The sequence below is a fragment of the Garra rufa genome, chromosome 3 (genome assembly GCF_049309525.1).
Source record: "Garra rufa chromosome 3, GarRuf1.0, whole genome shotgun sequence".
NCBI classification, from domain to species: Eukaryota; Metazoa; Chordata; class Actinopteri; order Cypriniformes; family Cyprinidae; genus Garra; species Garra rufa.
Window position 1 is genome coordinate 57,469,057 of NC_133363.1, and position 6,828 is coordinate 57,475,884.

Sequence of the window (6,828 nt, forward strand, 5' to 3'; positions counted from 1 at the left end):
ATCCTAGGTATTTTGACTAAAATTAGCATAATTCCCCCTTGGCCACTTCAGCTAGTTAGTGTGTTTACATCATGTTGAGAAGACTCTGGTTTTTTGTTTTTTGTTTTTCACATTGCCAAAAGATGATGATGTGAAGAGTTAATGGTTCAAATATTTTTTTTTTATGATACCACAGCAATACAATTGTTGTGTGCTTGTCATTTTACTGAGGACTGCTTCCCTAATCTTGGCGAGTTCAACACCATTCGCTAAACACTTGTCCATAAGTCCGTACTTTTTTTATTTGGACCAATAAGTGTCTCTAAACCACAGCCTGTAAGTATGATTAATACGTAATGTGTACGTTTTCAATTGAGTCCTCAAAATATCAAGTTTTTTTGTTCTAATATGTAATATATACCTACTGCAGCTTTAGGTTGCCAGGTAAACCATGATATTACTGTCTTACTGAAATAGTTCTGATAATTCACTGTGAACCCAATATATCCCTATAATGTGTCGGTTAATGTAGACTGTCATTGTTCTAATGACTTTGTTTAATAATATTAAATAATAATAAATAATATTTAATAATATTAATATATTAGTATATTTATTTTTGGATTGGATTCAGGAGTGTTGAACAGGCAGTATAGGTGGACAAGGTTATTTTGGCTATAATGAACGGCTATTTTGATAATCCATATTAGTAGAATTAGTAGATCTATGTTTGAAGTTGAGGGTTAGATTTTAAAAAAAAAAAAGCAGTAGAGAGAGAGAGGTTACATATATATGCATAGACTATATTTTGCATAACTTATAGCATAACTTAATTATATTAATTCAATAATAATAATTCAAATAAGATTACATTAATTATAAAATTCAAATGATGCCGAAGTCGGGGCTTTCAAAAAAAGTTGAAAGAGAAGGGGTGCATAAATTGAAACTGTATTTTGCATAATTTATATTTAATGATATTAATATAAATTCAAATAAGGTTGTATTAATTATAAAATTTGAAGTGGGTGACAGAGAGGCAGAGAGAGGGGACATATATTTTACCTCTGTTTTGGATAATATTATATATATATATATATACACACACACACATGCATATATAAATATATATAATAAAAATATCAGTCTGGATTTATCATTTTGTGATAATTACTCTACCAGTCAAAAGTTTTTGAACAGTAAGATTTTTAATGATTTTAAAGAAGTCTCTTCTGCTCACCAAGTTTGCATTTATTTGATCCATAGTACAGTAAAATTTAAAAATATTATTACTATTTAAAATAACCATTCTCTATTTGAATATATTTTAAAATGTAATTTATTCCTGATTTTAAACCTGAATTTTAGCATTACTCCTGTCACATGATCCTCAGAAATCATTATAATATTCTGATTTGCTGCTCAAAAAAATATTATTATTATTAATATGTTGAAAACAGATGAGTAGATTATTTTCAGTTTTTTTATGAATAGAAAGTTCAGAAGAAGAGTATTTGTCTGAAATAGAAATGTCTTTATCGTCACTTTTGATCAGTTTAAAGCATTCTTGCTAAATAAAAGTATTAATTCTTTAATTTCTGCCAAGCTTTTGAATGGTATAGTGTATAATATTACAACAGCTTTTTAGTTAAGATAAATGCCGGTCTTTGGATCTTTCCATTCATCAAAATTCATCATATGCTCAACTGTTTTAAATATTGATAATAATAATAAATGTTTCTTGAACATCAAATCAGCATATTAGAATGATTTCTGAAGGATCGTGTGACACTGAAGACCCCCAATTGGTTTAGGAGTCCTTAAATAGTACTTTTTTTAGGTTACAACCTGTGTTTCTCAGTCGTTTTCTTTTGAGATTTTCATGTCTGTCTGATGAACTGCGGGTTGCTAAACCAGCCACTTTATTAATGCTTCCGTAGTAACTTCTCCATTTCTAATGAATGCTGAATGTAATTGATGTTTTTGCCCTCAAGCGGATCCTCATAATATTTGTGTTTGGGATGCCATCATATCACCGCATCCAGCAGTGTTCACTCTGCTGAAAAGACCAGTAAAACTGTTGCTGAAATGTCTCCCTTGTGTTGGTTAAGCTATTAAAAGGGTCATCGGATGCAAAACTCACTTTTCCATATTGTTTGAATATTAATGTGTTGGTAGTTTGTATACACAACCACCCTATAATGAAATCCATCCAGTGGTATATTTTTGATCTTTCAAAGTAATATCCCCTTTTTAAAATCAGCTCATTCTCAGCTTCTTATTGGAATGACGACACACCAACAGATGCCCCTCATGATAGTTGATTGACATGAGAGCCTTACCTTAGACCCGCCCTCACCGAGCTGAAACGGTCCGACTCTGATCGCCATTGTGTGACTCAGGTGCAGAGGAAGACAAGAATGTCTCAGATTGAGCGATTGAGGTGTTCTGTTGTTGGATGTAATAATGAACAGCAGTCGTCATTTACTCCCAAAATCTGAGCCACTGAAGACGCAGAGGATTAACGTTACTTTCGTTTTAAAAGGAAAGCGCCGATCCTGATCTACATATGCGTCTATGTTCCTGCGAATCATTACTGATGCAGTTTCAGCCACAGCAGAAGTGAGTATAAGAGTTTTTTTATGCATCTTTGCAAATGGCCTTACTAAATAATGTGCTTGTTGGCAAGTTTCACTCACTGCTAAACGCGGCTAAATGTGGCCAGTGATGGGCAAGCTACTTGGAAAATGTAGTGAGCTAAGCTAACAGTTACTCTTCATTAAATGAAGCTTAACTACACTAAAGCTACAGCCTTTGGTAATGTAGCAAGCTAAGCTACAGCATCATGGCAAAAGTAGTTCACTACATCTAAGCTATTTTTTTAAATTTCATTTTTCTATTGAACCAACATCATACAAAGTCAGTGCTCTCTCAGTGATCAATTAAATTGTCAGTCATACAGGCATGCAAGTTCAGTTTAATTGTTTATTCAACCACTCTTCCAATCCAATTTGGCAACAAAAATCTGTATCATGTACAGGGCTGGATTTATCTCATATTCTGGGGGGTTGAATTCTTTCTTGAAAAAAATAACAAAAAAAGCAATGGCACCAGTTTCACAATATTAAACGAATAAAACAGGGAAAACACAAAATTTGTAAATAAAATAATTTTATACATATTATTGAATAACATAGTCTATATATGAATGGGTGTTCGTCAACTGATTGCATGTCGTCAAAGTTTACAGTGTTGACAGCTTCGTAAAAAATAGCCTAAAGGAAGCGCTGTAGATTTGTTGTATATAGCTACTAAAATATGACAGATCGCACAAAAATAGCACTTTAATTTACTGCCGTGTTTGAACAAAGATAGTGATTGATTCATGAATACAGGAGCCTTGTATTGTCAGAATCTATAGTACATAACAAATACAAAAATAAAAACAAATCACAAACTTTTGCAGTCAAGACTGTGAATAAAAGACAAGTGTGGAATGTAAGCCAGATTTGGCCCAGACCCTGTTACTATCTGGGAAGCAAAGCTAAATTCTATTGTAAATTTGTTAACTGACAGTAAGAATATATAACCGAATCAAGTGGCTATTTTCGTTTGCAGAAGGTAAAATGCATTAACGTAAATTGTAAGTCTTTGAGAGGAAAAATTTAACCGACAGGTCACAGCGGCTAGGCCTATAAGTCACATTTTATTATATTCTGAAATAAACAGGCCTACAGCATAATGTTATGACATTATTTCCCTCACTCCACAACAAATCCTTTAACTTTAATCTTATTCAGAACAGAACAATGATGAAATAAATAAATAAATAAATTTGCCTAAACAATCCAAAACAAATTAAATGTGAAAGTAAAGTTGGGCTTATGTAGACTACCTCTCTTGCCACAAATACAAATGTTTCCATATCTGCAATGTATTTGAAGCAAAATTATTATGCATTGGGTAAGCTTTGTACTTCATGCACGTCGACGGAAAATATCATGATGAGCAAAAATGTGCCACAGGACCGGTGGTCATGCTGAACTGCATGTTATACACACTATTTAAATTGACTAGTGTAACTTTTGGGTGACTGTGTTTTATTTTTCAAATGAACATAGTGTGCGCGTAAGACACGTAAGACACCAGCGCGATCAAACAGCTGAATATCATATTCTGTCATGTTGGTCATAGTAAAGGCATAATTTGCTACTGCAAAGTCCAAAGCAGTTTGAAGTATTCAGAATATAGCAAAGATTATTATAATTCGTTTAGACTAGAACACGGTTTCATTCTTATTTTGCTATGGAACCTGGTCGTTTTTTGTTTGTTTGTTTTTACTAACGAACCGAAATATTTTGCCTTTCGCCATGAATTTGACACCCACTCTCTGCCCATCTCGTACTTCTGAGTTTGAGATCTTCCCAGAGCACTAGCCTGCTTCAAATACTAAAATCAAGGCGCCCATCACTAGCATTGCAGATTATACAGTTTTCTGTTGCTATGTGGGCGCTCAGTTTTTTTCTGACATTTAGCTAAAATATCGACAACAAAAGTCTCGACAACAAGTGCTATAAGACACACTTTTCTCATCTCTTCGAATGCAAAAAAAAAAAAAACATTAGCCTTTATAAATACAGTGCTGTGTTATAAATACAGAAAACATGTACTTTCAATCAACACTTCTTTATTTACCTCAAGTCTGCAAACACGCTGAGATGCTTCAAACTGCGTGCCGCACTTCATTCACGAGAGAGGCGGGAGGAATAATACGGTTTGACTGACAGTTTAATGAGCCAATGGCGTCACGAGGTTTAGTGGCGGTGGCGTCGCTTACTGGCCCAGGATCAGTGATCCGTAGCAGTTATATTTCCGATTTGAGCTTAAAGTATAGAACAATATATAGCTTGTAGCTTTTGTTGACGCTACCGCGTTATTTGATCAAAATAATAGCTTAGCTACTGAAAAGCTATTTGATTCAGAAAACAGCGACGCTACCACCGCGCTACTGAGAAATGTAGTTAAGCTAGTAGCGTCACTACTTGTAGCGACGCTACTGCCCAACACTGAATGTGGCTAAAGTAAACATTACAGCTCATTATGCCAGGCAGAGAGGGGCGGGGCGAGGAGAGCTCATTTGCATTTAAAGGAACATGCGATAAAATTGAAATAAAATAAAGTTGATTTTATGCAAAGCTGATATTGTCAAGGCAAAAGAGTGTTACTATTGAGAATTTTTACCCAAAGTATATAATAGACTTTTCATTAAGACTCTAAAAAATCATATGAACTTGAAAATGGGCATCGATGACCTCTTTACACGCAGAACTAGACAAGATTAGCATTTGAGGTTAAAAAGTATGTAAATTGTCATTTATTTTAGAAAATAACCCATAGTTTTGCTAAATAAGATCCCTCTTCCTCGGCTAAGATCATTTAGAGCTCTTTGAAGCTGCATTTAAACTGAAGTTCAAACTCGCTGGAACAATAGAAAAATCATTTCAGAAAAATCCTGAAATGTTTTTCAAAAAACATAATTTCTCTACGACTAAAAAGAGGAAGACATGATCCTGGATGACAAGGTAGTGAGAAAATTATCTGTAAATTTTTGTTCTGGAAGTGATTTCAGATGCCCATTTTCCACAAATTGATATGATTCTTTAAGGTCTTAATGAAAAGTCTATAACATACTTTGGTTAAAATTTCTCAATGGTAGTGTAAAAAACTGTCTTTTTACCTGGTCAAAATCAGCCCTTTTTAGAGCGAGCTATTCTGTTGCATGTTCCTTTAAATGCTAATGAGCTCTGCTCGCCCCGCCCCTCTCTGCTGTGGGATGAGGAGCCGTAATGTTTTCTTTGCCGCATTTAGCTGCGAAACTTGCGAACTAGCACATTATTAAGAAAGGCAATTTGTAAAGATGCATAAAAAACTCTTATACTCACTTCTGCTGTGGGTGAAGCTGCATCACGAATGATTCGCACGAACATAGACGCATATGTAGATCGGGATCTGCGCTTTCCTTTCAAAAACGAAGTAATGTTAATCCTCTGCGTCTTCAGATGTTGGGAGTTAATGACGACTGCTATGTTCATTATTACATCCAACAACAGAACACCTCAATCGCTCAATCTGAGACATTCTTGTCTTCCTCTGCACCTGAGTCACACAATGGCGATCGGTGATGGCGGGTCTAAGGTAAGGCTCTCATGTCAATCAACTATCATGAGGGCCCTCTTTTGGTGTGTCGTCACTCCAACAAGAAGCTGAGAATGAGCTGATATTTTAGAGATTAAACAAATACCACAGGGTGGATTTTTATAATTGTAGGGTGGTTGTATTCACAAACTGCCAACACACATTAATGTTCAAACAACATATAAAAGTGAGATTTGCATCCGATGACCCTTTTAATAAGTCTGATGGAGACACCAGCATCCAAAAAACACCCCATGTGTGTCTTTTGAGCAGGCCTGTGTCCCATCCGATCATGCGCTGTCCGTTCTTTACGCTCTGTCACATGGTCATGCTTGATTCATGACTTCTCTTACGCACTATTGCGTGCTCGTGTCTGCCGGGGCTCTTTGTTTCTCGTCGTGCTCCGTCACTTACTCATGCCTGATCGCGTCCCGTCTCTCTCTGCGCCCTTCTGTCTCTCTCTCTGTTTGCCCATCTGTTTGGTTTGAGCGTTTTCTTCATGGCTCTACACCTGTCACCTGTACGCCGCGGGGTAGAAGTGGAGCCCGAGGACGTGGATTAGTCAACCGTGTCTATCTTTATCTTTAAGTGAACACAGATTTCAGTGTGTGCCGTAGAGGAGGGAACCTCTTTACATAATCGATGAGTGTTTAT